Raw genomic sequence first — 24551 nt, forward strand, 5'->3', positions numbered from 1 at the left:
CTGCCAGGTGAAAAAACATCCCTGCCACTCTAAGAAATCCCCCTGATACTGTCTCCATTCTGTATCAATTATTTAAATGTTGTATTAAGGAGCGTAAGGACACAATGCTTGGAATTCTCAAAAACGGCTCCGCCTGGCTACTCCAAGCACTTTCCCACCCGGGGAGCTGAGCTGTCCCACATTTAAACGCCACGTTTGATCCAAATCCCATAGAAATCTGATATTGTTTGGCTCCTGAGCTTTCCCAAAAGCTGTCCAGTCAAGCCTGGAAATCCTCACTGAAGCTTTGCCATGTCACATCGGGATTTACCCTTGGGAAAACCCCACTCTGAGCACTTGGGTTTCAAGAGGTTGCACCCAATGTTACAGACACAGAATTCCTGTGGGGTTTGGCATTTCCTGCACCTCCAAACACGTGAAAAGAATGAAGTGCAGAGTCCCGAGGCTCCATTATTGCCATTCTCCTCACATCCCTTTCCTCAGCTGCACATGGCTTTGTGCCTCCTCTGAAGGGCTGGAAAGGAATTTGGGAACCCCCCTCAGCTTCTTCTCTGAGCCGGCCCAAAAGGCAAACAGGAAAAAAAAACCCCAAAAGCGCACAAAATCCCAGCCCCTCCCAAGATGCAGCTCCTCACACCAAACCTTGGGAGAATCCCTGGTGCTTCCAACACCGCTGCAATCCCACCTGGAGCTGAGCTTACAGGGTGCTCTGCCTAATCCACATCCAAGCCTGGATAGCCCAAAGCCTGCAAGAAAAGAGGAGGCAAAGTGAAGGGGAGAGGGGGGGAAAAACGGAGTTTTAGGTTTTTCCCCTGTTTGCAACAGGATTGAAGGGCAGGATGGAGAGGTTTCGTGGAAAAGAAGTACCAAAGGCTGCTTCATTCCCAGCAATTAGCGCTGCTCAGGTTGAATCCAAGAGGCCCAATCCACCAGGTTTAAACAGGAGCGGCCGACAGGATGGGTTATGACACAGATCTGTGAAGCTGGAGCCTTCTTCCTTCTCCCGGGCTCTCCCAGAAATTCTCCATGTCCGGACGCGCTCCCGCTCTCCCTGCTGGGGAGGACGGACTTGGATAGCCCGGGTGACTGCTGAGCCTAAAACAATAAGCGATCCAAGTGTTTTTCCCCAGGAAATGACATATTCTCTGGACCTGGGATAACCCATATCCCATGGCCTTCTCCAGGAAGAGTCCCAGCTGGATATGGTCTCCCAGAAAGGATTCCATAGGGGCTCACCTTTTGCTTGGAGCTCGGCTGAATTCCTCAGCAATGCCAGGGAATGTGGCCATTGGAGGCTTTGGGCAGATTAGGCTCATTTGCCTTTTTAGGTTTTGTTACCGTCTCTCAGACTTCCCACTGGATTGTGGCCTCCAAGGAACATGTAAATCCCATTGGATTCCTGCTCTTTGGATATTTTTGTACCATTCCTGTACAAAACGAGGCCCCCTGTTCGGATGCTTTTCCCCACCGTTCCCCAGCAGTTTTATCTGCCAGTGCATTCCCTGTGTTGGTTGGGCTCTTCCCAGATCTCTGAGCTCCTTCACAAGGCAGGAGATCCATTTGGCCCAGGAACCGAACCCTCCCGAGGAATTGTCTGATGCCATCTCCACATTTCACAGCTGATCCTTGTGCTCAAAGGATCCCTCTTTCTTCCCTTCAGCCAATTCCAAGCCTCGCTGCCCCCAGCTGGGAACAGTCCCCAGGCCGATCCCTGCAGTCTTCCCTGCCAGGATCCTGCTCAGGAATCCATGGGCTACGAATGTAAGAATTAATTCTTCCCACCCCTGCCCAGTTCTAATTCCAAAGGATTTGGTGTCTGCCTTACCCGGCTGGAGCCTGCTTCCAACTCTGCTCTTGCTGCTTCTGCTGCTTTCCATTTCCCAGGAATTCCACCAACGGAGCGACAGCGTTTTCCACCTCCTCCTCCAGCATTCCCTCTGTTGCGTTCGGGTGCTGGAAGGATATCAAAACCAGGGCCTCACTATCAGGAATTATATCCCCGGATTTGTTCCTTTCCAAATGTCACCTCTTCCCAATAAAGCACTGGCCATCCAAGGAATTCTAGAGAGCGATGTGCTGACCACTGCTTACTCCTCTGGAATGTCAGAGCTTGGAAAAAAAGGGCAGTTGAGGCTTTTCCTGGTGCTGCCCATGAAGTGTATTTTACCTAAGTGCCCCTGCCCATGCCTTTGCCTGTATCCACCAAAAATCCACCCGTTCATTCCCCAGCTGCTGCCTCCCTCTTTTCCTGGATCCAACAGAATTTTAACAGGTGAATATTCCCCTCTGGAAGAGCACCTTTCATTCCAAACCTAAGAACAAACAAATGAATCACTTTCCTTCGACCTTCCTTATTAGGATTCCACTGAGAGCAGTGGATGGAAAATGATCCTCTCCTGGTCCCTGCTGGATTCCCGGAGCAGGGATTCTTTCCCTCTTCCCCCCCCCCCCCCGCCCCCCCGCGGTGACCACCCTGCCCTGCCCCCTTTTCAGGCTTTGTTCCACAGCTCTTGTCTCCAACTCTTGCATCCTTTCCCTCACTCCAGGAGCTCCCAGCAGTTCCACACCCTCTTTTCTCCCATCCTGATCCTTTCTCCAAGAACAGAGCTCTGCATTTCAATTCCCTTCGCTTTTCTCCGACAATTCCCACCAATCCAGACCTAAAGCTGACACAAGGAACACTCAGTGCCCACAAATGCAAATCCAGACCTGGCCATGCCTAAACCAGCAAGTCTGAACACACAATCCTGGACCATCTGCATTAATTCAAACCTAACAATTAGGACACACTGAAGACTTCAACATTCCCAAGAAACACCCTGTTGCCTTCAACTCCCTGGGGTTTTTGCTTTGAACTCATACGGATTAGGGGATCAAGGGATTTCCCTGAAAAAAACCTGTGTGGTGCATGCTGGAATCCCCGATCCCGTGAATCCAGGGAGTGTTAAAAGCTTAAGTCCAACCTGGCCCACCATAAATTTTTGCCAACTATCCCCCAAATGATCAGGTTAACAGAACCCTCCTCTGGTGCTGCGTTTTTAGTATTGGAAAGCCAGGAATTACTTTATTCCCAGAGCGAGGCTCTGGATATGGGCTTGGGGAGAACAAGACCTTACCAACTTACAGAGCCAGGGGATGACGTTTGGGAACAATCCTGGGCTGCCTGGCAGCAATTCATTGTACCTCTTGTCACCCACGAACACCTTCACCCACTCCTCCAGGAGCCCGGGCCAGCGGCTCTGCTTCTCTTGGAGCAGGAGGCATTGCCCTGCCCACTGCAGGGACCTGCAAACCATTCCGGAGTCAGCTCCGAGCCAGGGACGGGGCAACACCCCGTCCCACGGCTCCAGCGGCTCGGGCCCTCGGTAATTCCGGATCTGAGCCTCGTAATCCCTGCAGGGAAGAGGCCGGCTCAGGCCGGGATCGGGGAGGGTGGGAAGCGCCCGGGGTGGGCGGAGGCTCTGCCACCCCCACGGCCGCGGCATCCGCACAGCTCCGGGGGACGGGGCCCGCCCCGATGCCGCTCCCCGTCCCGTTATGCCGTTCCCCCGCTCCCCATCCCGTTCTCCCGCTCCTCGCTCACCGCCCGGGCCCGTCCATGCCCGCCTGTCCCCCGCCGACCGCGCCTGCCCACTCAAACTGGCCACGGCAGCCGCGCCACGCCTCCCCATTGGCCAGCCCTCGGCCCGCCCCGCCTTCCTATTGGCCGCTGGCCCCGTCAATCACGCGGGAAACCCCGCCGCCCGCAGGCACCGCTCCCACGGCGGCCGCTACACGGCGGCCCGGGCGCATTCCCAGGGGAAAAGGAGAGTTGTTATCAACACTCGAACCTCCCAAGCGTTGTTATTGCTCAGAGAGCTGCGCCGGTACTGAGCTACTCCCATGCGCCTGCACGGCTTTGGGGAGGGGCAAGACCACGTCCCACTCCTGCCTGGAGAAATTTCAATGCCCTAAAAAGTCATTTCCCTTCTCTCTCTCTGACCCAGGGCCAAAGCAGCTGTGTAGAACAACCCGGGGGATTTATGGGAGGGTGATTCTCTCAGGAAAGACCCCAGACCCTGAGGAAACAAACCCACCCCAAATTTCCAGCTGAAAACACGCTGCTTCCTGAACGGCAGCGCACAAAGCTCTCTATAGCCAGACAGGAGATGACAGTCCAGAAAAAGCCAAAAGATGTGCTCTGCCTGCATGCACTCTCTTGACTGGTAATTCCAAAGGAAATTCCCCACAGATCGTAAGCAGTCGCCTGCAATTTGTCCTCTGCATTCATGACTGCCTTGGCTTTCTGTAGAAGTGTGTCAAACATCCACGCAGGCGTCAGGGCCTGGGCTGGCTCGTTTATGGCTCTTCCTGACAGGCCCAGGCCAAACCCAAGCACCCCCCTCACTGCTCCAGCCCCACTTTCAGGGAAATATTGACACGGCTTAGAAATACTCTCCTTCCCTGCAACTCACTCCCTCCCTGCGCATCCCCGGAGAGGATTTACTCCGTACTTTGTTCCCGACAGCACCTCTCCAGCGCAAATCCCACTTCACACAGACACTGACTAAGCAGACCTAAGTGGTTCCAGCAGCAGCTGCAATCCCCAACTCCCTGTCTCCTGCACAGCTCATCCAAGCACTCCCAGCAATCTCACCTCGGCCCAGAGACTCTCTGTCCGCAGAGGGAAACACAACCCGATGGCACGCAGCTCTGGCACCACATTCCCTCTTCCCTTCTCCCTTTTTCCAGCACACCAGGCTGCTGGAAACGGCATTCCCTAGGCAGTTCATCCCAACACAGAGAAGAGGAGCCTGTGACTTATCCAAACTATGGGCAGGACAAGGGGGGCCCTAGCTGGCTTTGGCTGCTTTAATACCAAAGCTCTTGGGACGACTTCAGTGGTTTTTCCTGTCTTGAAAGAGTGCAGAAAAGCAAAGTTAATCCCACTGTGGACTCCAAGACTCCTGCATTTCCTATTTCTCCTATGATTGCTCACCATGAAATTTTATCCATGGAAAAAAAGCATGAAGAATAACACCATATCAAATAAAAAGTGCCCTTTTCCAGCATTTTTATACCAGGCATTAAAAAGATGCCCATTTCTCTTCCAGCATTGCTTCCCTCATTTTAGCAGAACCGTTTTCATCCCAGACCCCACTCATCAGCTGTTCAATCCTCTGGCACTGGATTTGGACAAAAGAAGGGACGCACCTGGATCGCAGGAAATCACAGAGAGAAACCCCTCCAAAACCTGACAGAGAAAATCAACAGGAGATGCAGGAAGACACATCCCTCATTTGCACATCCGGAGTGCTTTTCTAAAGACTTCTCTGCATCTGGATGCTCTTTGCACTTGGCAGCAAACTGCTTCCACTGCTTCCCACTCCAGCAAGGGGAACATCCCTGGAATTTCATGTCCAGTGTCTCTGCCTAAAGCAGCCCCACGGCAACACGAAGCTTCCCTCGGGCATTTCGTTTCTTTATCCCAAATATTCTCCCCACTCAGCCACAATCTAGAAAGAACAAAAGGGAAAAGAAGGAAGACCAATTAATTCTGACATAAGGAGTCTTGACTATCCCGACACACTGCCAGGTGAAAAAACATCCCTGCCACTCTAAGAAATCCCCCTGATACTGTCTCCATTCTGTATCAATTATTTAAATGTTGTATTAAGGAGCGTAAGGACACAATGCTTGGAATTCTCAAAAACGGCTCCGCCTGGCTACTCCAAGCACTTTCCCACCCGGGGAGCTGAGCTGTCCCACATTTAAACGCCACGTTTGATCCAAATCCCATAGAAATCTGATATTGTTTGGCTCCTGAGCTTTCCCAAAAGCTGTCCAGTCAAGCCTGGAAATCCTCACTGAAGCTTTGCCATGTCACATCGGGATTTACCCTTGGGAAAACCCCACTCTGAGCACTTGGGTTTCAAGAGGTTGCACCCAATGTTACAGACACAGAATTCCTGTGGGGTTTGGCATTTCCTGCACCTCCAAACACGTGAAAAGAATGAAGTGCAGAGTCCCGAGGCTCCATTATTGCCATTCTCCTCACATCCCTTTCCTCAGCTGCACATGGCTTTGTGCCTCCTCTGAAGGGCTGGAAAGGAATTTGGGAACCCCCCTCAGCTTCTTCTCTGAGCCGGCCCAAAAGGCAAACAGGAAAAAAAAACCCCAAAAGCGCACAAAATCCCAGCCCCTCCCAAGATGCAGCTCCTCACACCAAACCTTGGGAGAATCCCTGGTGCTTCCAACACCGCTGCAATCCCACCTGGAGCTGAGCTTACAGGGTGCTCTGCCTAATCCACATCCAAGCCTGGATAGCCCAAAGCCTGCAAGAAAAGAGGAGGCAAAGTGAAGGGGAGAGGGGGGGAAAAACGGAGTTTTAGGTTTTTCCCCTGTTTGCAACAGGATTGAAGGGCAGGATGGAGAGGTTTCGTGGAAAAGAAGTACCAAAGGCTGCTTCATTCCCAGCAATTAGCGCTGCTCAATCCAAGAGGCCCAATCCACCAGGTTTAAACAGGAGCGGCCGACAGGATAGGTTATGACACAGATCTGTGAAGCTGGAGCCTTCTTCCTTCTCCCGGGCTCTCCCAGAAATTCTCCATGTCCGGACGCGCTCCCGCTCTCCCTGCTGGGGAGGATGGACTTGGATAGCCCGGGTGACTGCTGAGCCTAAAACAATAAGCGATCCAAGTGTTTTTCCCCAGGAAATGACATATTCTCTGGACCTGGGATAACCCATATCCCATGGCCTTCTCCAGGAAGAGTCCCAGCTGGATATGGTCTCCCAGAAAGGATTCCATAGGGGCTCACCTTTTGCTTGGAGCTCGGCTGAATTCCTCAGCAATGCCAGGGAATGTGGCCATTGGAGGCTTTGAGCAGATTAGGCTCATTTGCCTTTTTAGGTTTTGTTACCATCTCTCAGACTTCCCACTGGATTGTGGCCTCCAAGGAACATGTAAATCCCATTGGATTCCTGCTCTTTGGATATTTTTGTACCATTCCTGTACAAAACGAGGCCCCCTGTTCGGATGCTTTTCCCCACCGTTCCCCAGCAGTTTTATCTGCCAGTGCATTCCCTGTGTTGGTTGGGCTCTTCCCAGATCTCTGAGCTCCTTCACAAGGCAGGAGATCCATTTGGCCCAGGAACCAAACCCTCCCGAGGAATTGTCTGATGCCATCTCCACATTTCACAGCTGATCCTTGTGCTCAAAGGATCCCTCTTTCTTCCCTTCAGCCAATTCCAAGCCTCGCTGCCCCCAGCCGGGAACAGTCCCCAGGCCGATCCCTGCAGTCTTCCCTGCCAGGATCCTGCTCAGGAATCCATGGGAATGTAAGAATTAATTCTTCCCACCCCTGCCCAGTTCTAATTCCAAAGGATTTGGTGTCTGCCTTACCCGGCTGGAGCCTGCTTCCAACTCTGCTCTTGCTGCTTCTGCTGCTTTCCATTTCCCAGGAATTCCACCAACGGAGCGACAGCGTTTTCCACCTCCTCCTCCAGCATTCCCTCTGTTGCGTTCGGGTGCTGGAAGGATATCAAAACCAGGGCCTCACTATCAGGAATTATATCCCCGGATTTGTTCCTTTCCAAATGTCACCTCTTCCCAATAAAGCACTGGCCATCCAAGGAATTCTAGAGAGCGATGTGCTGACCACTGCTTACTCCTCTGGAATGTCAGAGCTTGGAAAAAAAGGGCAGTTGAGGCTTTTCCTGGTGCTGCCCATGAAGTGTATTTTACCTAAGTGCCCCTGCCCATGCCTTTGCCTGTATCCACCAAAAATCCACCCGTTCATTCCCCAGCTGCTGCCTCCCTCTTTTCCTGGATCCAACAGAATTTTAACAGGTGAATATTCCCCTCTGGAAGAGCACCTTTCATTCCAAACCTAAGAACAAACAAATGAATCACTTTCCTTCGACCTTCCTTATTAGGATTCCACTGAGAGCAGTGGATGGAAAATGATCCTCTCCTGGTCCCTGCTGGATTCCCGGAGCAGGGATTCTTTCCCTCTTCCCCCCCCCCCCCCGCCCCCCCGCGGTGACCACCCTGCCCTGCCCCCTTTTCAGGCTTTGTTCCACAGCTCTTGTCTCCAACTCTTGCATCCTTTCCCTCACTCCAGGAGCTCCCAGCAGTTCCACACCCTCTTTTCTCCCATCCTGATCCTTTCTCCAAGAACAGAGCTCTGCATTTCAATTCCCTTCGCTTTTCTCCGACAATTCCCACCAATCCAGACCTAAAGCTGACACAAGGAACACTCAGTGCCCACAAATGCAAATCCAGACCTGGCCATGCCTAAACCAGCAAGTCTGAACACACAATCCTGGACCATCTGCATTAATTCAAACCTAACAATTAGGACACACTGAAGACTTCAACATTCCCAAGAAACACCCTGTTGCCTTCAACTCCCTGGGGTTTTTGCTTTGAACTCATACGGATTAGGGGATCAAGGGATTTCCCTGAAAAAAACCTGTGTGGTGCATGCTGGAATCCCCGATCCCGTGAATCCAGGGAGTGTTAAAAGCTTAAGTCCAACCTGGCCCACCATAAATTTTTGCCAACTATCCCCCAAATGATCAGGTTAACAGAACCCTCCTCTGGTGCTGCGTTTTTAGTATTGGAAAGCCAGGAATTACTTTATTCCCAGAGCGAGGCTCTGGATATGGGCTTGGGGAGAACAAGACCTTACCAACTTACAGAGCCAGGGGATGACGTTTGGGAACAATCCTGGGCTGCCTGGCAGCAATTCATTGTACCTCTTGTCACCCACGAACACCTTCACCCACTCCTCCAGGAGCCCGGGCCAGCGGCTCTGCTTCTCTTGGAGCAGGAGGCATTGCCCTGCCCACTGCAGGGACCTGCAAACCATTCCGGAGTCAGCTCCGAGCCAGGGACGGGGCAACACCCCGTCCCACGGCTCCAGCGGCTCGGGCCCTCGGTAATTCCGGATCTGAGCCTCGTAATCCCTGCAGGGAAGAGGCCGGCTCAGGCCGGGATCGGGGAGGGTGGGAAGCGCCCGGGGTGGGCGGAGGCTCTGCCACCCCCACGGCCGCGGCATCCGCACAGCTCCGGGGGACGGGGCCCGCCCCGATGCCGCTCCCCGTCCCGTTATGCCGTTCCCCCGCTCCCCATCCCGTTCTCCCGCTCCTCGCTCACCGCCCGGGCCCGTCCATGCCCGCCTGTCCCCCGCCGACCGCGCCTGCCCACTCAAACTGGCCACGGCAGCCGCGCCACGCCTCCCCATTGGCCAGCCCTCGGCCCGCCCCGCCTTCCTATTGGCCGCTGGCCCCGTCAATCACGCGGGAAACCCCGCCGCCCGCAGGCACCGCTCCCACGGCGGCCGCTACACGGCGGCCCGGGCGCATTCCCAGGGGAAAAGGAGAGTTGTTATCAACACTCGAACCTCCCAAGCGTTGTTATTGCTCAGAGAGCTGCGCCGGCACTGAGCTACTCCCATGCGCCTGCACGGCTTTGGGGAGGGGCAAGACCACGTCCCACTCCTGCCTGGAGAAATTTCAATGCCCTAAAAAGTCATTTCCCTTCTCTCTCTCTGACCCAGGGCCAAAGCAGCTGTGTAGAACAACCCGGGGGATTTATGGGAGGGTGATTCTCTCAGGAAAGACCCCAGACCCTGAGGAAACAAACCCACCCCAAATTTCCAGCTGAAAACACGCTGCTTCCTGAACGGCAGCGCACAAAGCTCTCTATAGCCAGACAGGAGATGACAGTCCAGAAAAAGCCAAAAGATGTGCTCTGCCTGCATGCACTCTCTTGACTGGTAATTCCAAAGGAAATTCCCCACAGATCGTAAGCAGTCGCCTGCAATTTGTCCTCTGCATTCATGACTGCCTTGGCTTTCTGTAGAAGTGTGTCAAACATCCACGCAGGCGTCAGGGCCTGGGCTGGCTCGTTTATGGCTCTTCCTGACAGGCCCAGGCCAAACCCAAGCACCCCCCTCACTGCTCCAGCCCCACTTTCAGGGAAATATTGACACGGCTTAGAAATACTCTCCTTCCCTGCAACTCACTCCCTCCCTGCGCATCCCCGGAGAGGATTTACTCCGTACTTTGTTCCCGACAGCACCTCTCCAGCGCAAATCCCACTTCACACAGACACTGACTAAGCAGACCTAAGTGGTTCCAGCAGCAGCTGCAATCCCCAACTCCCTGTCTCCTGCACAGCTCATCCAAGCACTCCCAGCAATCTCACCTCGGCCCAGAGACTCTCTGTCCGCAGAGGGAAACACAACCCGATGGCACGCAGCTCTGGCACCACATTCCCTCTTCCCTTCTCCCTTTTTCCAGCACACCAGGCTGCTGGAAACGGCATTCCCTAGGCAGTTCATCCCAACACAGAGAAGAGGAGCCTGTGACTTATCCAAACTATGGGCAGGACAAGGGGGGCCCTAGCTGGCTTTGGCTGCTTTAATACCAAAGCTCTTGGGACGACTTCAGTGGTTTTTCCTGTCTTGAAAGAGTGCAGAAAAGCAAAGTTAATCCCACTGTGGACTCCAAGACTCCTGCATTTCCTATTTCTCCTATGATTGCTCACCATGAAATTTTATCCATGGAAAAAAAGCATGAAGAATAACACCATATCAAATAAAAAGTGCCCTTTTCCAGCATTTTTATACCAGGCATTAAAAAGATGCCCATTTCTCTTCCAGCATTGCTTCCCTCATTTTAGCAGAACCGTTTTCATCCCAGACCCCACTCATCAGCTGTTCAATCCTCTGGCACTGGATTTGGACAAAAGAAGGGACGCACCTGGATCGCAGGAAATCACAGAGAGAAACCCCTCCAAAACCTGACAGAGAAAATCAACAGGAGATGCAGGAAGACACATCCCTCATTTGCACATCCGGAGTGCTTTTCTAAAGACTTCTCTGCATCTGGATGCTCTTTGCACTTGGCAGCAAACTGCTTCCACTGCTTCCCACTCCAGCAAGGGGAACATCCCTGGAATTTCATGTCCAGTGTCTCTGCCTAAAGCAGCCCCACGGCAACACGAAGCTTCCCTCGGGCATTTCGTTTCTTTACCCCAAACATTCTCCCCACTCAGCCACAATCTAGAAAGAACAAAAGGGAAAAGAAGGAAGACCAATTAATTCTGACATAAGGAGTCTTGACTATCCCGACACACTGCCAGGTGAAAAAACATCCCTGCCACTCTAAGAAATCCCCCTGATACTGTCTCCATTCTGTATCAATTATTTAAACGCTGTATTAAGGAGCGTAAGGACACAATGCTTGGAATTCTCAAAAACGGCTCCGCCTGGCTACTCCAAGCACTTTCTCACCCGGGGAGCTGAGCTGTCCCACATTTAAACGCCACGTTTGATCCAAATCCCATAGAAATCTGATATTGTTTGGCTCCTGAGCTTTCCCAAAAGCTGTCCAGTCAAGCCTGGAAATCCTCACTGAAGCTTTGCCATGTCACATCGGGATTTACCCTTGGGAAAACCCCACTCTGAGCACTTGGGTTTCAAGAGGTTGCACCCAATGTTACAGACACAGAATTCCTGTGGGGTTTGGCATTTCCTGCACCTCCAAACACGTGAAAAGAATGAAGTGCAGAGTCCCGAGGCTCCATTATTGCCATTCTCCTCACATCCCTTTCCTCAGCTGCACATGGCTTTGTGCCTCCTCTGAAGGGCTGGAAAGGAATTTGGGAACCCCCCTCAGCTTCTTCTCTGAGCCGGCCCAAAAGGCAAACAGGAAAAAAAAACCCCAAAAGCGCACAAAATCCCAGCCCCTCCCAAGATGCAGCTCCTCACACCAAACCTTGGGAGAATCCCTGGTGCTTCCAACACCGCTGCAATCCCACCTGGAGCTGAGCTTACAGGGTGCTCTGCCTAATCCACATCCAAGCCTGGATAGCCCAAAGCCTGCAAGAAAAGAGGAGGCAAAGTGAAGGGGAGAGGGGGGGAAAAACGGAGTTTTAGGTTTTTCCCCTGTTTGCAACAGGATTGAAGGGCAGGATGGAGAGGTTTTGTGGAAAAGAAGTACCAAAGGCTGCTTCATTCCCAGCAATTAGCGCTGCTCAGGTTGAATCCAAGAGGCCCAATCCACCAGGTTTAAACAGGAGCGGCCGACAGGATGGGTTATGACACAGATCTGTGAAGCTGGAGCCTTCTTCCTTCTCCCGGGCTCTCCCAGAAATTCTCCATGTCCGGACGCGCTCCCGCTCTCCCTGCTGGGGAGGATGGACTTGGATAGCCCGGGTGACTGCTGAGCCTAAAACAATAAGTGATCCAAGTGTTTTTCCCCAGGAAATGACATATTCTCTGGACCTGGGATAACCCATATCCCATGGCCTTCTCCAGGAAGAGTCCCAGCTGGATATGGTCTCCCAGAAAGGATTCCATAGGGGCTCACCTTTTGCTTGGAGCTCGGCTGAATTCCTCAGCAATGCCAGGGAATGTGGCCATTGGAGGCTTTGAGCAGATTAGGCTCATTTGCCTTTTTAGGTTTTGTTACCATCTCTCAGACTTCCCACTGGATTGTGGCCTCCAAGGAACATGTAAATCCCATTGGATTCCTGCTCTTTGGATATTTTTGTACCATTCCTGTACAAAACGAGGCCCCCTGTTCGGATGCTTTTCCCCACCGTTCCCCAGCAGTTTTATCTGCCAGTGCATTCCCTGTGTTGGTTGGGCTCTTCCCAGATCTCTGAGCTCCTTCACAAGGCAGGAGATCCATTTGGCCCAGGAACCAAACCCTCCCGAGGAATTGTCTGATGCCATCTCCACATTTCACAGCTGATCCTTGTGCTCAAAGGATCCCTCTTTCTTCCCTTCAGCCAATTCCAAGCCTCGCTGCCCCCAGCCGGGAACAGTCCCCAGGCCGATCCCTGCAGTCTTCCCTGCCAGGATCCTGCTCAGGAATCCATGGGAATGTAAGAATTAATTCTTCCCACCCCTGCCCAGTTCTAATTCCAAAGGATTTGGTGTCTGCCTTACCCGGCTGGAGCCTGCTTCCAACTCTGCTCTTGCTGCTTCTGCTGCTTTCCATTTCCCAGGAATTCCACCAACGGAGCGACAGCGTTTTCCACCTCCTCCTCCAGCATTCCCTCTGTTGCGTTCGGGTGCTGGAAGGATATCAAAACCAGGGCCTCACTATCAGGAATTATATCCCCGGATTTGTTCCTTTCCAAATGTCACCTCTTCCCAATAAAGCACTGGCCATCTAAGGAATTCTAGAGAGCGATGTGCTGACCACTGCTTACTCCTCTGGAATGTCAGAGCTTGGAAAAAAAGGGCAGTTGAGGCTTTTCCTGGTGCTGCCCATGAAGTGTATTTTACCTAAGTGCCCCTGCCCATGCCTTTGCCTGTACCCGCCAAAAATCCACCCGTTCATTCCCCAGCTGCTGCCTCCCTCTTTTCCTGGATCCAACAGAATTTTAACAGGTGAATATTCCCCTCTGGAAGAGCACCTTTCATTCCAAACCTAAGAACAAACAAATGAATCACTTTCCTTCGACCTTCCTTATTAGGATTCCACTGAGAGCAGTGGATGGAAAATGATCCTCTCCTGGTCCCTGCTGGATTCCCGGAGCAGGGATCCTTTCCCTCTTTCCCCCCACCCCCCGCGGTGCCCTCCTCCCCCTCCCGCCCCACCCCGCACCCTTTCCAGGCTTTGTTCCACAGCTTTTGCCTCCGGACCTCAGATCCTTTTGGTCTCCAGGAGCTCCCAGCAGCTCCACAGCCTTTCCTCTCCCATCCTGATCCTTTCTCCAGGAATGGAGCTGTGCATTGCAATTCCCTTCTCTTTTCTCCGACAATTCCCACCAACCCAGACCTAGAGCTGACACAAGGAACGCTCGGTGCCCACAAATCCAAATCCAGACCCGGCCATCCCTAAACCAGCAACTCCCGGACAATTTGCGTTCATTCCAACCTAACACTGAGGACTCACCTAATCCTTCAAAATTCCCAAGAAATATCCCGTTGCCTTCAGCTCCCCGGGGATTCTGCTTCGTGCTCACACGGATTTGGGACTTCCCTGAAAAACCCGTGCAGGGCACGCTGGAATCCCCGATCCCGTGAATCCGGGGAGTGTGCAAAGCTCGGTCCAGCCTGGGCCCCCGGAAATTTTTGCCAAATATCCCCCAAGTCCTCGGGACAACAGAACTCTCTGGTACTGCATTTTTGGCGTTGTAAAGCCTGGAATCACTTTATTCCTAGTGCTGGGCTCTGCATACGGCCGAGAAAATCCCGGCCTCCACACAGACCCAGATTCCAAACTTTTTGATACATTTTAGCAAACCGAGAAATTCCCCCTCCCTGCTTCTTCTTAAGGGCATCCTTCTTTTCCCTTACCCGGCCTGCTCTCTCCCACTGGGCTGGGTTTTTCCCTTCCCATGCTAATTAGTCCCTACTTCTAGGAGGTTTAGGTACCTTTCTTCCCTGGCAGGGATTTCTTAACACAGCTACCGAGGCTTTGGGAGTCTTCTTTATCTTCTACTTTCTGGAAACACACCCTCTGATCCATAAATGCCACAATCCAGATGCCCAACTTCAACAAGACATCCTTTTCACCTAAAAACACTCACTCTCAACTCTTAGATCTTTTAAAGTTTTACCCCCGCAAAATTCCCCTGCTTTTCCACCGCTGAATTCCTCCGTCCTGATTCCAAGAATTTCTTGAATACCACGGGGCTTTTCTCAAGATTTACCCCCACAACCTTCCCTACGTGCCCACTGCTCACCACCTCATTTTTCCCTCAATGTCTTCGTTCTCCACCCCAGAGAGTTTGTCAAGTGTTGCCTCCAAAATGTTCCCCCTCTCTCCACTACTGAGTTCCCCATTTTGCCTTCAAAATATTCATTCTGTCCCCTCCAGATTGCATCCACTTTTACCCCCAACATTTTACTTCCTCTACAATATTGACTAAACCTTTTCCACCCCAAAAATGTGCATTCCCTCCCTTAAACAGCACCTCAGCTTTTCCCTCAAAAATGCCCCAGAGAGAAACTCCGATTCAGCCCCCAAACTCCCCTTTTCCTACACAAACAGTTCTTGTGGCCCCTCTCAATTCCCCCAGGCTTTCAGCTAAAGGAATAACTGGAAGCCTATTCCCTCATCTCTGCCCTCCTTTTGCTTTCCTGGAAAACCTTGCCATCCCACACTTTCTCCAAGAGATCTGCTGCGAGTACGGCAAGGTCTGCTCTGTCAGAGTGCCAGGGGGGTTTACAGCACTTGCTCCTCTGCATCTTCACCCTTTCATCAGCTTTCCCCTGGAACGGTGTTGTGCAAGAAGCTTGGAATTACCAGAAATGGATCGGGTTCACATTTTTTCCCCACCAGTTTTCATCTGCTTTGAAATTCCTGGAATGACCCTCAAATGTGCCCTAGAACAGTGCTGTGAAAGGATCAGTCAGAAGAACAGCCTGAAAGCAGAAAACCACCTCCAGCAGCAGCCGGAATGATCCCATTTCTGTTCTTACCTGGTCCTGCCAGAGCTCCCAACGGCCCTTCCCATTCCAAAACAACAGCTATGCAAGACATTCCTGCTGTCCGTGAGGGTGAGGTGCCAGTTCTGGATGTTCTTTGCTGTGGAATCGGACAACAAACAGAGCGTAAATGATCTTGGTGGCTCTTCCAAGCCAAACCACCCCGTGATTCCTTGCGTGGATCAGCACCTGTCCCAACTCCATTCCAGAAACCTCCTCCCACTAACCCAGAACTTTCCTTTTTCCGCTCAACATCAGGGATTTGCTGCCAAGTGCCCCGGGCAGGGGACGCCTCAGCATTCCCTGGGACGCCTCAGCCTTCCCTGGGATACCTCAGCCTTCCCTGGGACGCCTCAGCATTCCCTGGGACGCCTCAGCATTCCCTGGGGGTGCCTCAGCATTCCCTGGGCTGCTGTTCCACGCCGATCCCGTGTCCAGCGCCGTTCCGGGCTGCAGTGCCGGGCTCTCCCCACAAGGCGGCAGCACCGGGAGCGAGCAGCCCCGGCCGGTCCCGCTGTCTCGGGGCAGCTGCGCCTTTAACCCGCCCGGAGCCGGCGGGGCCGTGAACACAGCGGGCAAAAACCCCAGCGATCCCCTTTCTTTCACCCCCAGAGGCACAGGATCGCAGCATTCCCTGGGCTGGAAGGGACCCGCAGGGAGCATCGAGTCCACATCCTCGTCCTGCACCCCAAGAATCCCACCCTGTGCCCGAGAGCCTTGTCCAGACCCAAACTCTGCCCCCAGGATCCTGAAAACACAGCGGGGCTGGGAGAAGGGTAACAAGGGAGGATTTTTTACATAGTTCTCCTCGTACGATCGTTATATAATCTTATTAGATAGTCCAGCAACCCATCCCTGGGCCGGGACCCCCACCCCTGTCCCGGGACACCCATCCCTGGGCCGGAATACCGATCCCCCGCGGCCCCCACCGTCCGCTCGGGACTGTCCCCGTTCCCCGCTCACCTCCGAGCCCGCAGCACCCGCCCCGGTGCCCCCGGCCCGGCAGCGCTGCTCCCCGGACTCCCCGCCATTGCCACGTCGGGCGAAGAAGGGCGGAAATTACCGGTACCACACCAATGTGGCGATGCGACCTTCTCAAGATGGCGGCGGTGGAGGACCCCGCTCCGTCTATTCGGCTGCCTGAATGCTCCCGCCTACCCCAGGCGCCGCTGACCCCACAGTCGGTGTCCGCATAGCGGGAAACGCCTCAGAAAATTGCGTGCAAGCGCTGGGCTGGCGTTGGTGTCGGCGTCGCGTTCAGGCAGCCGAATAGACGCAGCTAGAGGGGGCCTTCCCTGCCACCATCTTGAGAAGGTCAGAAAATAGCGTAAACGACCGCCATCTTTAGTGTGGCGATGACCTAATTTCCGGTTTTGCCGCCATCTTGGGTGCTGGCAGAAGCCACTTCCGGTCGAGCCGCCATCTTTAGTGTGGTACGCACAAGGCCCCCCCCCCCCCCCCCCCCCCCCCCCCACAAGAGCTTCTGTCTATTCAGCTGCCTGAATCCAGCCCGGACTCCGACGCCGGCCCCGCGCTTTCCGCGCGATTTTCCGCGGTGGTCCCCGGTGCGAGGACACGGGTGGTGGGGTCACCGGCGCCGGAGGCGGGCGACGGTCCCGCGACCGGCGGCAGGCATCGGCAGGGACACCTCTCTTAGGGGCCTATTGCGTCCGCCATCTTGAGTGTGGCGGAAGTGTCATCCACCCTCTGCAAGGTCCTGGCAGGTTCGAATAAAAACGCCACTTACGCCGTCCCGAAAGCGCCAAACTGCGCCTTCCTTTCCGAGCCGCCCCCTTGAGAGCGGCACGCGGGCGGCTCTATTCCGACCGTGCTCGCCCGGTGCTCCCCGCCCCGGCTCGCGCTGCGACCGCGCCTCTGCTGCCCGGCAAAACCGGCCCCGCCGGGCCTCCCCCCGCGCTGTCATTCGTCGCGGTCACCGCCCCGCACGGCGCCTGCTCCTTTGCAGCGCTCTGGCCCCGCTCATGCACGCCCGTGTCCCTTGGCGCTCCGAACCGTCCTTCGCCCCTCCCCTCCGCTGCCAGACGCGGCCCCGCTCGCTCCTTGCCACGCTCGGCAGCCACCGAGGCCGCCGCCCTCTCGGCTCCCCCGGCCCCGGGCGGCAGCAGCGCCGGGGCGCCGTGCCGGGGCCGGCAGTGCCGCGCTCTCGCCACCAGGCGGCAGCAGCGCCGCCCAGCTCAGCCCGGGGCCGGGCCGCGCTGCGGGGCACGGACAGAGCAGAGGCAAAAGCCGGCTCAGGGCGCTCTGCAGCTCCTGCAGCCCGAGCCTCTCGGCTCCTGGCGCCAGGCACTCGCTTCTTCCCTTCCTACAGAAAAACGCCGCCTCGTTATGCTCAGAACTTGCTCATCTCTAGTCCCAGCTTCTTATATTCCTATATGCAACAGAGTAGAGAGAGGGCTGGCTTATTTCAAAATGAATCTACATCTAAATTTGTCTATAGATGTAAAAACAAAGAACTTGACAGGTTTGGGGATTCCACACTGTCATACACACATCCCTCCCGGTGGATTTTCTGGCAGTTTTGGGCCCCTCTGGGGGAGGGCACCCAGCAATGGCCCCCCTCATTCCCCACTCACCTGCTCCTCCACTGCATCGTGGCTCTCCCAGGGACATTGGGGTGCCCCAAGTGACATTCAGAGCCCCCGAGTCTCCACCCCCGCCCCCAGCCTTTTTTCCTCACCTCCAAAGAATGCACCAAATGAGACAAACTGCCCTGGACAGCAGAACGGCACTTTAATAAAGCCATTTCCATGCATACATCCCCCAAAAAGGGGCTTGGCTGGAAACACAGGGAAGGTGCAGCAGAGGGATGGGGAAAGAGAGGGATGGGCAGCAGGACAGGGGGCTCTCAAGAGAAGGGCACCATGAGGGAGAGGGACCGAGCAGCCGATGCAGACAGGGACAGGCAAAAGGACAGTGAGAGGGACAAAGAAATACAGTCACACTGCAGCACAAAGGAAAAAGGAGAGCAAGAAAGAAGGAAAGAGAAAGATGCGGGCGGCGAGGGAGACAGAGACAGAACAGGGAGAGGGATTGAGCAGAATTTATTCAATAAAGGTCAGTATGGATTTCTTAAAAGAACACCAGGACATCCCTATCACGGAACTCTGCTGTCTGCTTCAACTTCACAGCTGTAAGGGAACATTTCTCCCCCCTCTCCTCTCTGCGGTGTTTATTAAATAAAGAGTGAGTATTTATTTCTTAAAAGAAAAACAAGAGAGAGGAGGCAGTGAAAGGCAATGGCATGGGGAGCACACAGGACAAGAAAGCAACACAAAAGACACACTGGACAGAGAGAAGAAAAGAGCTGCAAAGTTGGATGCAAGAGTGAAAGAAAATCAGGAACAAACGCCAGGACTTTCATTAGAGAGTGTGGCTGACGAAAGTGCCAGTAAAGCACCGGCTCGAACAGAACCTGCTGCTGGCACGGCTCGGCCTGGCACTCACTAATTAACATCTGTCTCTCGGCAGGGCCATGAATCCCCTGCTGGAACAGGAGGGGAAAGCCGAGGGGATAATGCGCACCGGGGTTGGTGCCGCTCAGCCCTAATCCCAGCCCGTGGCGCCAGTGAACGCACCCCGATCTCCGAACCTTCTCTCAGGGAAATCTCATCTTTACCCCTTCTCTTCCCCTCCCGGTATCTCCGTGTGCCCGGAACAAACACGAGGAGAGGTTTCTCTGTTGCAGGTTCTTTGGAAATCCTACACTGACTTTGAGAATGAGCAAGAGTAGAAGACAACCAGGAAACTTTGCTGCCAACCAACATCAAACCCCTCGCACCGGAGAAGAACGAACAGCTCGTTTTTACGCGTCCAAATCCCTTCAATTTTCAGCATTGTCTGTTTCCCGGCCGGCACTGTGGGAACTGCTGCGCACGGCACCACGAGTAAAACGCTCTCGTGTTCAGAAGGCACAATTGCAGAGAACAGACAGCAAAGCCGTCTCAAGGCAATTTGGGCACTCAAAACCCCCCTTTTTGCACCCTGAGCTTTCTGTTAAGCCACACCTGAAATTCCAAGTTTCTCCGTACTCTGCCCCAGTGCTTCTCTCTTCCGTCAGCGCCGTAGGCAGGACTGATTCCATACTCACAAACCCCCCTTGCCACGATCGGCGCTCTCTGCCCACCAAGGACACGGCACCGGGCAGGGACATTTCTCCCACTCCCCAGCAGAGACCTCCTCCCGCCACATCCAGGGAACTGCAGCCACTCAGGGAACACCAACTTTCTCCTGGGCTGGGAAGAGGAACCTGCAGCAATTAAGGCTGCACAGTCTGCAGCAGCGAGAGCTCAGCACATGTCCAGAGAGCCAATTCCAGCACCTAAATTTAAAAAAGAAGAAAAAGTTGATGACTTTTTTTTAAAGTTACTGTAAGTTCTTAAAACCAAACCAGCCTTTGCTCTTGACTTTGGCTCACTGATGCACACACACACACAAGAGGCCAACGGTCACACAGGGCCTGCTTGCAGAATTCCTGATCCAAACCCTCGCCTTTCCTGCCCAGCACTGAGGGAAATCTGACAGAGGATTCATAAAGAGCCCTCGCTGAGAGCAGTCATCGCCCCAGGCCTTCAGGCTTGGCAAGATTCTGTAGTGAACGGACCCAAATTCAATTCCCAAATCTCAATCTCTGACAAGTCCTGTTGGAAAGACAGCGGACAGTCCATCAGAACACGGAATTAAAAGGCTGCACAAGGAATAACAGAAGCTTTCCCAGGAATAGCCCAAGTTCCTTTTCTCCCTCACCGGTCCGGGGCCGTGAGACCGAACCTTGGGCCCCAGGAGACAGGAGAGTTGTTATCAACACTCGAACCTCCCAAGCGTTGTTATTGCTCAGAGAGCTGCGCCGGCACTGAGCTACTCCCATGCGCCTGCACGGCTTTGGGGAGGGGCAAGACCACGTCCCACTCCTGCCTGGAGAAATTTCAATGCCCTAAAAAGTCATTTCCCTTCTCTCTCTCTGACCCAGGGCCAAAGCAGCTGTGTAGAACAACCCGGGGGATTTATGGGAGGGTGATTCTCTCAGGAAAGACCCCAGACCCTGAGGAAACAAACCCACCCCAAATTTCCAGCTGAAAACACGCTGCTTCCTGAACGGCAGCGCACAAAGCTCTCTATAGCCAGACAGGAGATGACAGTCCAGAAAAAGCCAAAAGATGTGCTCTGCCTGCATGCACTCTCTTGACTGGTAATTCCAAAGGAAATTCCCCACAGATCGTAAGCAGTCGCCTGCAATTTGTCCTCTGCATTCATGACTGCCTTGGCTTTCTGTAGAAGTGTGTCAAACATCCACGCAGGCGTCAGGGCCTGGGCTGGCTCGTTTATGGCTCTTCCTGACAGGCCCAGGCCAAACCCAAGCACCCCCCTCACTGCTCCAGCCCCACTTTCAGGGAAATATTGACACGGCTTAGAAATACTCTCCTTCCCTGCAACTCACTCCCTCCCTGCGCATCCCCGGAGAGGATTTACTCCGTCCTTTGTTCCCGACAGCACCTCTCCAGCGCAAATCCCACTTCACACAGACACTGACTAAGCAGACCTAAGTGGTTCCAGCAGCAGCTGCAATCCCCAACTCCCTGTCTCCTGCACAGCTCATCCAAGCACTCCCAGCAATCTCACCTCGGCCCAGAGACTCTCTGTCCGCAGAGGGAAACACAACCCGATGGCACGCAGCTCTGGCACCACATTCCCTCTTCCCTTCTCCCTTTTTCCAGCACACCAGGCTGCTGGAAACGGCATTCCCTAGGCAGTTCATCCCAACACAGAGAAGAGGAGCCTGTGACTTATCCAAACTATGGGCAGGACAAGGGGGGCCCTAGCTGGCTTTGGCTGCTTTAATACCAAAGCTCTTGGGACGACTTCAGTGGTTTTTCCTGTCTTGAAAGAGTGCAGAAAAGCAAAGTTAATCCCACTGTGGACTCCAAGACTCCTGCATTTCCTATTTCTCCTATGATTGCTCACCATGAAATTTTATCCATGGAAAAAAAGCATGAAGAATAACACCATATCAAATAAAAAGTGCCCTTTTCCAGCATTTTTATACCAGGCATTAAAAAGATGCCCATTTCTCTTCCAGCATTGCTTCCCTCATTTTAGCAGAACCGTTTTCATCCCAGACCCCACTCATCAGCTGTTCAATCCTCTGGCACTGGATTTGGACAAAAGAAGGGACGCACCTGGATCGCAGGAAATCACAGAGAGAAACCCCTCCAAAACCTGACAGAGAAAATCAACAGGAGATGCAGGAAGACACATCCCTCATTTGCACATCCGGAGTGCTTTTCTAAAGACTTCTCTGCATCTGGATGCTCTTTGCACTTGGCAGCAAACTGCTTCCACTGCTTCCCACTCCAGCAAGGGGAACATCCCTGGAATTTCATGTCCAGTGTCTCTGCCTAAAGCAGCCCCACGGCAACACGAAGCTTCCCTCGGGCATTTCGTTTCTTTATCCCAAATATTCTCCCCACTCAGCCACAATCTAGAAAGAACAAAAGGGAAAAGAAGGAAGACCAATTAATTCTGACATAAGGAGTCTTGACTATCCCGACACACTGCCAGGTGAAAAAACATCCCTGCCACTCTAAGAAATCCCCCTGATACTGTCTCCATTCTGTATCAATTATTTAAACGCTGTATTAAGGAGCGTAAGGACACAATGCTTGGAATTCTCAAAAACGGCTCTGCCTGGCTACTCCAAGCACTTTCTCACCCGGGGAGCTGAGCTGTCCCACATTTAAACGCCACGTTTGATCCAAATCCCATAGAAATCTGATATTGTTTGGCTCCTGAGCTTTCCCAAAAGCTGTCCAGTCAAGCCTGGAAATCCTCACTGAAGCTTTGCCATGTCACATCGGGATTTACCCTTGGGAAAACCCCACTCTGAGCACTTGGGTTTCAAGAGGTTGCACCCAATGTTACAGACACAGAATTCCTGTGGGGTTTGGCATTTCCTGCACCTCCAAACACGTGAAAAGAATGAAGTGCAGAGTCCCGAGGCTCCATTATTGCCATTCTCCTCACATCCCTTTCCTCAGCTGCACATGGCTTTGTGCCTCCTCTGAAGGGCTGGAAAGGAATTTGGGAACCCCCCTCAGCTTCTTCTCTGAGCCGGCCCAAAAGGCAAACAGGAAAAAAAAACCCCAAAAGCGCACAAAATCCCAGCCCCTCCCAAGATGCAGCTCCTCACACCAAACCTTGGGAGAATCCCTGGTGCTTCCAACACCGCTGCAATCCCACCTGGAGCTGAGCTTACAGGGTGCTCTGCCTAATCCACATCCAAGCCTGGATAGCCCAAAGCCTGCAAGAAAAGAGGAGGCAAAGTGAAGGGGAGAGGGGGGGAAAAACGGAGTTTTAGGTTTTTCCCCTGTTTGCAACAGGATTGAAGGGCAGGATGGAGAGGTTTCGTGGAAAAGAAGTACCAAAGGCTGCTTCATTCCCAGCAATTAGCGCTGCTCAATCCAAGAGGCCCAATCCACCAGGTTTAAACAGGAGCGGCCGACAGGATAGGTTATGACACAGATCTGTGAAGCTGGAGCCTTCTTCCTTCTCCCGGGCTCTCCCAGAAATTCTCCATGTCCGGACGCGCTCCCGCTCTCCCTGCTGGGGAGGATGGACTTGGATAGCCCGGGTGACTGCTGAGCCTAAAACAATAAGCGATCCAAGTGTTTTTCCCCAGGAAATGACATATTCTCTGGACCTGGGATAACCCATATCCCATGGCCTTCTCCAGGAAGAGTCCCAGCTGGATATGGTCTCCCAGAAAGGATTCCATAGGGGCTCACCTTTTGCTTGGAGCTCGGCTGAATTCCTCAGCAATGCCAGGGAATGTGGCCATTGGAGGCTTTGAGCAGATTAGGCTCATTTGCCTTTTTAGGTTTTGTTACCATCTCTCAGACTTCCCACTGGATTGTGGCCTCCAAGGAACATGTAAATCCCATTGGATTCCTGCTCTTTGGATATTTTTGTACCATTCCTGTACAAAACGAGGCCCCCTGTTCGGATGCTTTTCCCCACCGTTCCCCAGCAGTTTTATCTGCCAGTGCATTCCCTGTGTTGGTTGGGCTCTTCCCAGATCTCTGAGCTCCTTCACAAGGCAGGAGATCCATTTGGCCCAGGAACCGAACCCTCCCGAGGAATTGTCTGATGCCATCTCCACATTTCACAGCTGATCCTTGTGCTCAAAGGATCCCTCTTTCTTCCCTTCAGCCAATTCCAAGCCTCGCTGCCCCCAGCCGGGAACAGTCCCCAGGCCGATCCCTGCAGTCTTCCCTGCCAGGATCCTGCTCAGGAATCCATGGGAATGTAAGAATTAATTCTTCCCACCCCTGCCCAGTTCTAATTCCAAAGGATTTGGTGTCTGCCTTACCCGGCTGGAGCCTGCTTCCAACTCTGCTCTTGCTGCTTCTGCTGCTTTCCATTTCCCAGGAATTCCACCAACGGAGCGACAGCGTTTTCCACCTCCTCCTCCAGCATTCCCTCTGTTGCGTTCGGGTGCTGGAAGGATATCAAAACCAGGGCCTCACTATCAGGAATTATATCCCCGGATTTGTTCCTTTCCAAATGTCACCTCTTCCCAATAAAGCACTGGCCATCCAAGGAATTCTAGAGAGCGATGTGCTGACCACTGCTTACTCCTCTGGAATGTCAGAGCTTGGAAAAAAAGGGCAGTTGAGGCTTTTCCTGGTGCTGCCCATGAAGTGTATTTTACCTAAGTGCCCCTGCCCATGCCTTTGCCTGTATCCGCCAAAAATCCACCCGTTCATTCCCCAGCTGCTGCCTCCCTCTTTTCCTGGATCCAACAGAATTTTAACAGGTGAATATTCCCCTCTGGAAGAGCACCTTTCATTCCAAACCTAAGAACAAACAAATGAATCACTTTCCTTCGACCTTCCTTATTAGGATTCCACTGAGAGCAGTGGATGGAAAATGATCCTCTCCTGGTCCCTGCTGGATTCCCGGAGCAGGGATTCTTTCCCTCTTCCCCCCCCCCCCCCGCCCCCCCGCGGTGACCACCCTGCCCTGCCCCCTTTTCAGGCTTTGTTCCACAGCTCTTGTCTCCAACTCTTGCATCCTTTCCCTCACTCCAGGAGCTCCCA

This window comes from Aphelocoma coerulescens, chromosome 5 (assembly GCF_041296385.1).
Source record: "Aphelocoma coerulescens isolate FSJ_1873_10779 chromosome 5, UR_Acoe_1.0, whole genome shotgun sequence".
NCBI classification, from domain to species: Eukaryota; Metazoa; Chordata; class Aves; order Passeriformes; family Corvidae; genus Aphelocoma; species Aphelocoma coerulescens.